This window comes from Antechinus flavipes, chromosome 3 (genome assembly GCF_016432865.1).
Source record: "Antechinus flavipes isolate AdamAnt ecotype Samford, QLD, Australia chromosome 3, AdamAnt_v2, whole genome shotgun sequence".
Lineage (NCBI taxonomy): Eukaryota > Metazoa > Chordata > Mammalia > Dasyuromorphia > Dasyuridae > Antechinus > Antechinus flavipes.
In genome coordinates, this window is record NC_067400.1 from 418241012 (window position 1) to 418253064 (window position 12053).

The 12053-nt window shown below is 38.0% G+C and overlaps 1 protein-coding gene across 3 annotated transcripts in view; it reads right to left on the bottom strand.

Moving 5' to 3' along the window:
• Positions 1 to 10028, bottom strand: part of MAP3K20 (mitogen-activated protein kinase kinase kinase 20) — a 214700-nt gene extending 204672 nt beyond the window's left edge. Inside the window, exon 1 of one of the 3 annotated variants that reach the window (XM_051991086.1) lies at positions 9873 to 10028. The gene's annotated coding sequence lies outside the window, so the exon portion shown is untranslated. Of the gene's footprint in view, positions 1 to 9364; positions 9548 to 9872 lie in introns of those variants that run through there. The other 2 variants (XM_051991084.1, XM_051991085.1) reach the window with 2 other exon arrangements.
• Between the last annotated feature and the right edge of the window lie 2025 nt (positions 10029 to 12053).

The following is a 12053-nucleotide window of genomic DNA, read 5'->3' on the forward strand; positions in this document are numbered from 1 at the left end:
GTAGAGTTACATCATAGAAATACCATTTTGATAGAGTTTGCCACTGACACTAAAGCTACACTAGTCAAGAGAAAACAAACATTTCATTTTTTGGCTCATTTATTGCATAATAAGTTGACATACTTTATGGTACAGTAATCCTGCCAGACTCTTTGTTAAGGATTTTGGAGGGGACAGAATACAGCAGATTATATAATTATGGATCATACTCTTTGAGGTTCAGAAAGCAACTCACTGAAGAGTGGGTAGAAAAGACAAGTATCTGGAAGATATCAGTAGGTTCAAAGTAGTGCCCATAGCTTCCATGATCTTCACTTTAACCTATATTTTGCTACTCATCCTCTGGACTTTACCCCAGCACTTCATTTTTCCCTATAATAAATGGATTTACATCTGATGTAGAAGTTTGAGCTAAAGTTAACATATAAGATTAAAATTGAGTTTAAGCAAATCTTTAAATAATCATAGCTAGAAAGGGACTAAGATCTTTTTAAAAGATGACAGATCATATCAGAGAGCAGATAGATCTGATATGGTTACTATAATAACAATTTAATTTTTTTCCCCTAGATCTAGCTAAGCTACTGATAAGAGAAAGCCTGGAATTAAGATTTCTACTCAACTACAAGAAAACAAAACAAAGGAGAGACTACCTGAGAGAAAATGCAAAGAAAAGGGAAAAATATTAATTGAGGCTTCACATTGTCATTATATTAGAGGGTTATCACATAGTCACAGGCCCTTATTCTTCCTGCTTGCCCAGGATGCAAGAGTATACACAAAGAAATGAAAGTGAAGACAGCAGGAACTTTCCAGCTGACCCAGAATGCTAAAATCACCAGAGATGGTCTCTCTCAGTACTACTACCAATCCAAGCAGAACGAAAATACTTCCTTTATGGGTATGATGAAGGAGGTTCTAGCATCACATTCAGCATAGGGAAATAAGAGAGGTGGCCAAATAGAGAGGACTGATAGGACTTGAAATCAAAAAGCGCTCGTTTGAAATCCTGTTGTTGTTCAGTCATTTCAGTGGTATCTTACACTTTGTGACCACATTGAGGTTTTCTTGGCAAAAACAAATGAGGGATTTTCCATTTCCTTCTCTAATTCCAGATGAGGTTAAGTGACTTGCCCAGGGTCAATCCTGCCTGACACTGTGTGATCCTGAACTAGTCATTTAACTTTTCTGTGCCTCAATTTTGTTATTTATAAAATAAGGGGGTTTGGTCTCTAAAATCCCCCTTAGCTTTAAATTAATGATCCTACAATTCTGTGAGATCACAGAGGTACTGGGACTTATTAAGGGAATAATAATTTCATGCCTTTTATCTCAGAATCACTCAAAAGTAGATTTACATAGTGAAAATGCTTTCACTATTTTAATTATAATTTTTCTTTCTTTTGGCTTAGCACCTACAGATGAATGTGTGCACATTTATTATATGACTGCATTCTCTGTGGCAAGGAAAAGATAGTCACAGTTCTAGACTAGAAGCAATACGTTCAGTTCTGAATATTATGTTTGAACATGGAGTCATTTGAATCTGAAATGTATCAAGAAGAAGGAAACAAGAACAATAAGATGCAAATGAGGAATGAGTGAAGAAAGTCTGTCTTAGAAGAAAAATTAGATGTTTTCCTTATAGTTCAAGAGGACAGAACTAAGAACAAATGGGGGAGAGTTAAAAGGAGGCAGATTCCAGTTCAATATAAAGAATTTCTCAATAATTGAAGCTATTCAACAAAAAATGGCTATCTTGTGAAAATGTGAGCTCCTTGTTATTGGAAGTGCTCAAATGGAGGATGGACTATCAGATGTAGAAGATATTCCAGCATTTGATGGGGGAGAGGAAGGAATAAACTAGGAAGAAAAGATGAGAAGATCTTTAAGGTCCCTTCTGATTTTAAGACTGTAATCTAGCACTACTCCTTCTCTCATGGATGTAATAAGAGCTTTATGACATTCCCAAAGAAGCCTAGTAATAGCTATCATATTGGTATGGTCTCTATATCATTTGGGATTGAAGTAGTGAATCCTGAAAACCATATGGGAATTTTTTTTCTACAAATCTTCTCTCACATTCTCCAAAGATAGAGAGCTAAATATGCTTTTAAAGTCTTAAGGTGACTGGTCCAAAGTTTAATGAAGTTTCTGTTTTGTTTTTTCATTTCTTGGATCCTAACTCAATTCTGCATTCTTTGCTATTGAACTACATCATGTTGATCTAACACTGCAAGTCTAGGCCAAGGTCAGGCTGGGATCCTCAGGATGTGTGGGCCATTATTAAGACATGAGAGTGTAGTTTTAATGCTATAAAGGGCCTTAGAAGCTTTCTGATCTGACTCTCTCATTCTACAGATGAGGAAACTGATACCCAGAGAGATAATCTAACTTGCCAGGACAAAGGAAAGGATTTGAATCCCAAATCCTCTGCCTCTGAGTCCAATGCTCTTATAACTCTATTTCACTGCCTCATTTCTCCCATGACTTTTGACACTTGATTTAAAATTAAGGTCATGACAGATTTCTCTGTCCTTCTAGTTCCCCTCAAAACAAGATCATACTAAACTATGCTAAGTCCCACCAGGTTTAAGTTATGATCTCAGGGTCATAACTTCCCCTATTTATATAACCTCTGAGTTCTTTCTGGCTATTTCTCAGATTCTTTATATAGATACTAAGTGCGTTAATAAAATCTCTTACAGATCAGATTTTATATTGGAAAACAACTTATCCCATACTTCCCATACTAGAAACAAACACTGCAGTATTAATATATATGTCCAATTTAGAAACTTATCTCCCTATACTCTTATAGTCCTTATAAGGGTTTAAGCAACAGATTATTTTAGAATATGATGATATTAAAAGACAAAAGAGGAATTAGCTCCCAAAAAACACATGTATAGCAATAGGACAGAGCACTTTAACTCAGTAGGCCTCCTTCTGGGTGGAGTGGGCAGATACCTAGATGATACTACACTTAATCTTAGCCAAAAGGCCGAGAATCAATGGCAGATACATATATGATATAATTTGAATGGCACAGAAAGACTATAGTCTGATATAAAATAATTCCCTCAATAATCTACAATGATCATTAGTCTGAATTGCCTGATGACTTATCAGAGGCTAAAGTTACTTTGGAAGGAAGGGAGTTCCTCTCATTGGAGGACTTTAAAGAGTGGTTGGATGTGCCTTTGGCATATAACTTAGAGTTCTTTATACAAGTAGAAGACAGACTAGATGGCCACTGAAGTCCCTTTCAATTTTAAAATTCCACAGTTCTGTTGTAGGAAATACTCTAGGGCAGATAGCTACTTTAATGTCATTGTTTCCTTTGTAATCCCATGTATTGTACTTTATACACTTAATATTATTTTAATATGAGGTTCATAGACTTCACCAAATTGCCTGAATTCATTTCTCTCTCTCTCTCTCTCTCTATCTCTCACACACACACACACACACACACACACATACACACACACACACTTTTTTTTTTAAAGGAAAAAAAAACCTTTCCTAGGAATAGAGAAAGTTCTTGGTAAGGAAGTTCAGATTAAGAGTAAGCTAATAAATTTCAAAGGCAATTAAAAAAACAGTAAAGAATCTCAGTGTTGGAAGGAATCTCAAAAACCATAACATCTGCACATGATTCTCTTTACAATATATTGTTGTTGTTCAGTTATTTCAGTCATGACTGATTCTTTGAGACCCCATTTGTGATTTTCTAGGCAGAAATACTGAAGTGCTTTGTTATTTCCTTCTCTGAGTCATTTTACAGATGAGAAAACTGAGGCAAACAGGGTTATATGACTTGCCCAGGATCACCTAGCTAATAAGTGTCTGAGGTTAAATTTGAACTCAGGTCCTCCTGACTTCAGGCCTGGCATCCTATCCACTATATCACTTAGCTGCTCTTCTCTACTCTTGACTCCTGACAAGTAATCAACAGATGATCATACAGCTTTTCCATAAAGACTTTGAATGAGGCAAAAATCACTACTTATAAAGCAGTCCCCTCTACTTTCAGATATCTCTAATTGTTAGGAAAGAGGCTTTCATTGTTGTTGTTTTGTTTTGTTACTTATTATTTTGGTTTTCCCCCAATCCTCTGCAATAAATTTAAATCTATCTCTGCAATATCTTCCAATTTTTCCTAGTTCTGCCTACTGGGATCCATGTGACAGTCCTTCATACAATACAATACAATACAATACAAACAGTATGTCTTGTTTAAATCTGCTTTTCTTGAAGTTAAATGTTTTCAGTTCTTTCAGCTGATAACAAAATAACTGCAATTAATTTGAGAGACATCAAGTGACCTACTCAAGATCACACAGCTAGGAAAAATCTGAGGTGGAATTTGAATTTAGGTTTTCTTGACTTCTCAGTCCACCATTCTTACCTTCTGTGCCATCTAGCTGACTTGATTGACCATGCTATGGCATGGCCTACAGAAATCACATTCATCACCTTTTTCTGGGCATGTTCCTATGTTGGGACTAAAGGGCCTTTTGGTCTAATCTCTTCACTTTACACATGAGGTGATTGAGGTTACAGTGGTAAAGTGAACCAAAAGTAAATCCTGAGGCAGGTTTTGAGAGTCTCCAAAATCAATATTGTTTTTGCACTGTACTATATCTGGATATTGAACCTTTTGTACCATAGTCTAATTTCATATTAGCTTTTTCCACTGCTCTGATACAGCTGAATTATATTAATCTTATTCTGCACTTAGATAGTACAGTAGAGGGAGTGACAGAGTTAAGGAGATCTGTGTTCAAATTTGGCCTAAGATACTAGCTGTGTGACCCTGGGACTAGTGACTTAACCTTAATTGTGTCAGTTTTCTTCTCTGTCAAATGAGCTGGAGAAGATAATAGAAAACCACTCCAGGATCCTTGCCAAGAAAATCCCAAATGGGATCACAAAAATATGAACAGTACTGGAACAAGTGAACAATAAGAAAATGTATTAGAACCCCCAGATCTCTTGATCACATAAATTACTGTATAACCATTCTACCTCTATCTTATAATTATGGAGTTATTTTTGAAGTATAAGATTGACATTTTTCTTTATTAAATTTCATTATATTTGATTTGGCAAATTGTACAAACTTGTCCAGATATCTTGGGATCTTGACCCTGCTATCCATTCATCTTAGTTTCACATCACCCAAAATTTGATAACTACTCCTATATGTCTTTATTTAAGTCACTGTCAAAATGTCAACTAGTCCAGGAACAAAATCAGTAAAAAGAACATATTCATGGCTTCCTTCTCTCCAAGATGGTATGCATCTATTGAATTTTTCTTTTTGTAATAGTATTTTCTCCAGTGAGAAGACTTCCTCAAGTTCTATTCCACTATTTCCACAATCATGAACATACATTTTCAGGGGAACTCCCAGAGCCAACTCTACTAAAGAAAAAAAGACTACGATTGGATACCAAACTGATCAAACTCTGAGGGAACAGAAATGCATAGTCAGCATTAGACACTACAAATCTAATGCTAACTACAGAGTCATATTGGCAAGCCAAATCTGAAATCATTCTCCACTTGCTTTTATATCAACTGATAAGGTCCATATTATGACACAGCATCATCCACTGAAACATTTTTGGGGAAGTATTTTCCTTTCAAGCTTCTCCTTGTAAGGATGTTCATCAATTGACAAGTTCTTTATACTAGGAATATCTCCCAATGCTAAAAGAGTCAAAATTTTGTAGACTTTTTTTTTTTTTACTAACAACAAAGACTTTTTAGAGCAATGTACATTTTTCTTGATTTAAAGAATTTAATTATGTGGGTGGATACAGAGAATGCACTGGCTGACTAGTCAACTTGCATGCAGTAGGGTCTTAATAAGTATTAACTGAACTTAATTGAATTGAACTGTGCATCAGCAAGAACTAGTTCTTCAGGGTTTCTTAGAAAAGAGCAAGGCCCTTAGGGTATATGACACAGGATAGGTAAGTTTTAATTGGGCATAGAAGAAAGAAAAAAGAGTCTGGAGCATGGAACCCAGCTAAGGGAGATACTAAACACTTTGGAGGCAAAATGAAGGTGCTAAGGAATGTTCAGTAGTAGGATGAGGAGAAAGAAGAGGAAACAAGGCTAATATTAATGTCAAGTTCTTCACTTTAACAAGATAGCCCAAATTTAAAATTATACCCGTCAAAATCATCTCATCCTCAAGTTGTTTGTTTTTCTTTTGCATGCAGATCGGTTTCATACTTTCCTAAATACTTGGATTGATTTGCCATCAATCTCAAGTTCAACTCTGGTTGTTAGAAAAGTTGTAAACACTTTACCCCATAAAACTCTTTAAGATTATTCAGCTATTGATCCAACAAGTCTCTGACATATACTGGCTATGATGGCGAGTAAATCACCACCTCTTGGAGCTCTAGCCAAATTTCTTATACTATAAATTGCAAAGAAGGTGTTGATCTTCATTAGTAGAGAGAATTTCCTCATCTGAAAGTATCTCAATTCTGGTTTTTATTCCTAACCTGCTGTTATAGCAAGCAGTTGTGCTAGGAAAAGCTGAGGCAAAAGATTCCAAATATTAAGAAAATCCACCTAAACGTCAGATTTTCATAACTTTCCTCCCAAAGCAGGTATGGCTTTCTAGTCACTGCAGATAAATATGAAGGGTGTATAGATTGAATTTTTCCACTAACACCAGTATGTGAGATCTGGAAGACAGTTGAAGAGGGGCCCATACCTCAAAAAAAAAAAAGGCACTTTCCCAAAACACCTACCCAAACCAGACTAAGATTGGCTTTGATCCCTTGGATCAATAGAAAAATGATTGTTAAACTATTGATTGGGAAAAAATGCAAAGCAGATGATCTAAATTATTACCTTTAATTCCAGGTGCTCAACATTCAATTATTTTGTTCTAAGGATTTTAGGAGTGTTTGTATAGTTATCTCCATTAAAATTTGTGATTCTTCTTTGACTTCATTATCTGGATTCACAATCTCATTAGATAACTTCATTTAGAATCAAAAGTCTGCTTCACTTTTGCACTCACCGTTCTTTTGTTGTTCAGTTGTGACTGACTCTTTGTAACCCCTTTTGAGGTTTTCTTAGCAAAGATACTAAAATGGTTTGCCTTTCCTTCTCCAGCTTATTTTACAGATGAGGAAACTAAGGCAAACAGGATTTCCTGAACACTAGCTGAGGTCAGATTTGAACTCAGAATAGACGAGTTTTCCTGACTCCAGGTTTAGAGCTCTATCCACTGTTCTACCTAGTTGCACTGAATACCATAATAGCTTTCCTTCTGGTTTCTCTTCCTGTTATCCCCATTCTAATTTCTCAAGTGCTTTCTCTGATAATTAGATTGTTCATCCCACACCCCTGATTACTTCAGTTTAAAATTTCATAACCCTGTCAAAGTCAGTTTCTCTGCTCATTCCAGATAAGCACACTGCCAATATATTGCCAATAGCACTCACTCTTGTGCTAACTTAAAATACACAAGACTATTTGCCAAGTTTCCTTATTTGGCAAGAAGGTTCCTTGGTTCCCAAGATCTCTGACCATCCATTTTTAGACCCAAATTTTTGTACTTAATATTTAGATATTGCTCTCAGGCTTTAAGATATCCTGACACTCCCTTCAATGGTAGGGGAAAGTAAGTTAATTACTAGTTGCTTTACTGATAAAGAGGACTCTTTGTTGTTTAATTACGTTACCATCCATTCAAGAAAATATGCAGGTTTGCCAAAATTGAGGAGCTAAATACCAATTCTCCTTTCTCTGGTTAAAAAAGTAACACATTCACCTTAAGAAAGTTACACTGCAAAAGGTTAAAGAAACTTCATACATATGACTTTAATACATATTAATTTACAGAGTTGCAATAGAGTTTATGCAAAATAGTCTGGATAGAGAAACAAAAGTCATCACACCTAAAGATGCCCCCATCTACTTCCATGACCCTCGGCAAGTTGCTTCAAGTTTCTGGGATTCATCTCTAAAATGAAGGGTTTGGAGTCCATGATTTCTAAGCTACCTTCCAAATTAGAGAAAATTCCATGATTCTGTAAAATCTCTCACTAGTGAAATATGAGTTTAGAACAAAGGTTCTACAAGGGACCAGTGCTATAATTATAATGCAGTCATCTCTTTTGTCTTTGAAAATTAAAAAGGAATGAAATTTCCTCAAATGGACCTGCTGCACAGGGGAAAATAAAATCAACCAATCCCCAATGCCTTTATTGTCTGTTTCTAGAGTATTTCAAATAAGGCCAGGGGAGGGGTTTGAATTTAGAGATTTTGAAATCATCAAGATCATTAAAATAAACTTAGGTTTTAATAGAGAAAACAGTTCATGGAAAATCCCAACAATACACAAAACTACACAAAACATGGAAGTTAATTATTGCCACATTTTTGGAATGGTCCAAACTTCTTGTCAGTTTCATATTACTAAAAACAACAGTAATAAAAATAACTATATTGGACTTACATGAAGAGAATGCCAAAATATTTCATAAACACTTCTTAAGCCCAACAATTTATTGACAATAACTTTATTTTCTGAGGGCAATTCTTGTTATCAAAATATCTATTAAGTTTTACAAAAGATGAAAGATCAGTTAGATACAGAATCCCATGTAGTTTAGGTTTTCAGAAAAAGTATTACGTACATGAATTCACTTGATATGAAAACACCAGACTCAATCCCAAAGATCAGTATGACCCCAATATTGCTTCATTTCTGAAACTTGAAAAGAAACCTCAAGATTTGGGATATGGAGAAGACATCAAAAAAAAAAAAAGTTTTCCTTTGTATAATTGTTTAAGATCAGAGGAAGAGGGCAAAGTTCCTTTTTATCGTCCTAATTTTGCAGTAATCTACAATTATTTAATGCACCTACTCTTACAGGATTATGAAGGGCAAGTAAGTGCCCTATAGTTTTCAGTTAGAGGACATGCTGCCCCAATTTGACAGGCACAAAGTTGCCTGAACAAAACTAAACCAACGACAAACTACAAAGTCCTTTTTGTTCATTTGTTTTGTTATGTTTCTTTTGCTTTAGATAAACGTACTCTTTCCAAAATTCTTTCTGTGAGTTAGGTTCATAAAGAAGAAAAGCCCGGTACCTCCCCAAAGCGGTAAGGACTGGAGCCAGGGAGAGTAGGGCTAGAATGCCGGCAGAAGGGAAGCAGAAGAGAAGAGAGAAAAACTGTAGAATATGCAAGAAAGTTGGAAGCTTCCTCCAGTCACACCCGCGAATTCACATGCTCTGTTAAGTGCTGGGGGACTTCTGGAAAGTGCTTTAAAGGATGGAAAAAACTGAAAGTGTAACTCATTCTTGGCTTGCGTTACCTCTCCAGAAGAGAAGGCGAAATTTGCACTTCACATCAGGAAACTTTGCCCGTCCTGAGCCAAAGTCAAGGCCGGCGTCCGGACATTGAACTCCCCAGTAATCAAAGTTGCGTCGGGAGTTCCCCTGATTCCCCTTTTCTTTCTTGAGCTCTCCACTCGATTCCCAAGGTCTGGCCCCAGTCCGGGAAGTTCCCTTTCGCAGCTGCCAAGTGGACTGGCACCCGCAGCCGAGAACTCCGGAGCCTTATTCTCTCCCCTACCCCCGCACCCACTCTTTGGAGAGGCCCCCTCTGGCCTCCAGTCCCCGACAGCCTAGGCGCATGCTACAGTCCCGACCGAGGCCTAGAACAGAGCGGTCCGACGCGCGCCTCTGGCCTGGGAAATAGTGTCAGTAACAGGATCAATCCCCCTTGCAAGCAAACAGTGATCACTGGTGCCTCTGCCTAGAAGCTGAGGACATTGGGCAGGACCCCTCTCGTCTCTTCCCTCCATCCCACACGCTGCTTACCTGCCTCCCCCTCTGGACTTAGCCTCAAGAAACTCGGCTCCAGGAGCGGGGCGAACCCGGCTAGGAGCGAGCAGCAGGCAGCTGGCTAACGCGAGCTCAAGCGGAGGGTCCGAGGCGGCGGGAGTTCTAGGCAGGCGGTGCAAGTGCGGTGACTCTCCCACGCTTCCGCTTCATGTCAAAGAGTTAAACATTCCGCCTCTCTTACCCGCTCCAATGAGGAAGCTACAATCACAGCAACAGCACCACCTACCCTCTGGCAGCAGCTATGACCCTGGCCTGGAACCTCAGGACCTGGCACTGGCCAAGTTCTCCCCTAGACCTCCTCTACACCTCTCATTGCTCTTACCCTCCACCCTCTGACAAGAAAGAAGGCAGCTGAAGTTGAGGAAATTCAGAGGAGCAGCTTTAACAAGTCCAAGAAGTCTTGAGATGTGGAAAAATCGGTCTGCAGCCGGCTCCCAGACATGCTAACCAAAACCATCCCTTTGAGATTCCCTCCTCCTGGTCCCAAGCCGAAGCATTACTGAGCTTTTTCACCTTGACATTACAGAATAAAAACCACCTAAACGCCAGCCCCTAGACTGCGTAAGCTAGCAGTGAAAGGTGCAGATTCAATAAGTTAGAGCAGAAATGTCATAGAGCTCCCTGTAGACTACAGGGTAAGGAAAGGAAGAAAGAGAGAAAAACAATGCCATTGATTTCCTTTCACTCTGCTATAAATTTTTGGAAGGTACACCATACATTTCATCAATAACATTTTATAAATATTCTGAGACTGGTGGATCTGCACTCTCCTCGGTGATGGTACTTCCACCAGAGCACACCAAAAAGAAACCCATCCATTCCTCATATTTTGTGCAATTCTTGTCCTGTCCTATATAAATCTGTTTATATAAGATCTTCCTAATATTCAAGAAAATTTCCTTTTGAAAGGTCTCTAGACAATGAGTTTGTTATTGCTGATTCTTTGTTTTCCAAGAAGACTTGTCTATGATAAGTGAAATCTTGACTTGTAGATGAATTAGATTTAAGTCAGACAGAATTACACAAAGGCATAGAATTTCACTTTCTTTTCTAGAATCATGGAAACCTACCCAATGATAAGAAAAGGAGTGATGGCCTTGGATGCAATGGATAACCTTGATGGCTTTATTGTCTGACCAAGCTCTAAGTGTCCTGCTTCAGCCATCTTCATGGTCTATTGAAATAAATTATTCTCATCTTATCATTCTGTTGGGGAAGTCTTCTCATGCTTGGAGTAGACATCCCCCTAACCCATCAACCAGTTTGAGGTCTATCAGTTAACCCTCAGCCTAGTTTAACCCATTCCCGAGAAAGTTTACTGGATGTGATGTGCATATTACAGCTTCTTGGAGCCATAAGCTGAAAGGCATGTAGATACCAAAGATGAATGAGCAGCCCTGAAAAGGCCTTGGCAAGCCCTCAAACCAGAGGATCTAGTGCTCCTTAAATACCACTCCCCAGACATTGAGTGGATACCTATGGCACACCCAGGCTGTCTGCTCAAAAATGAGAAAAGACAGGGCTTGGGGAAAAGGTGATAGCTTCTATGCAGGTGGTAAAGTCCAGCCACCAGTTAGTTGCAAGTAGAGAAATAAAGGAAGAAGAATGGGAATCTGGATTTGGGAATCTTTTACAGCTGCAGAAATAGGTGAGATTTCCAAGGGTCGGAGTTTAAAGAGAGAAAAGCATAGGATCATCAATTTAGATCTGAAAGGGACCTGAAAGTCCTTGAGTTCAACCCTCTCATTTTATGGATGAAGAGTCTGAGATCCAGAGAGGCTGAATGATTTCCTAAAGATGGTACAGATAGCAAATATCACAAATGGGATTTTACTCCAGGTCCTCTGATTCTGGAATTATTATTCTTTCTACAACATCAGAGTGAGAACAACATCTTATTAATTAGTTAGACATGTACTCTTAGGGGACATGAAAAACAATTCAGAGAGACTTTGCTCCTAGATGCATAATAAATATTTCTCAAATTGAATCAAATCCATAAATGTCAAGTATGTATTTCACTTTGTGCTAAATAAGCAGTGATATTGTTAACTGTTTCAGATGCAACCAACTCTTTGAGATCCAAATTCTTGGCAAAGGATTTGGAGTGGTTTGGCATTTCCTTTTCCAGCTCATTTCATAGAAGAGAAAGCTGAA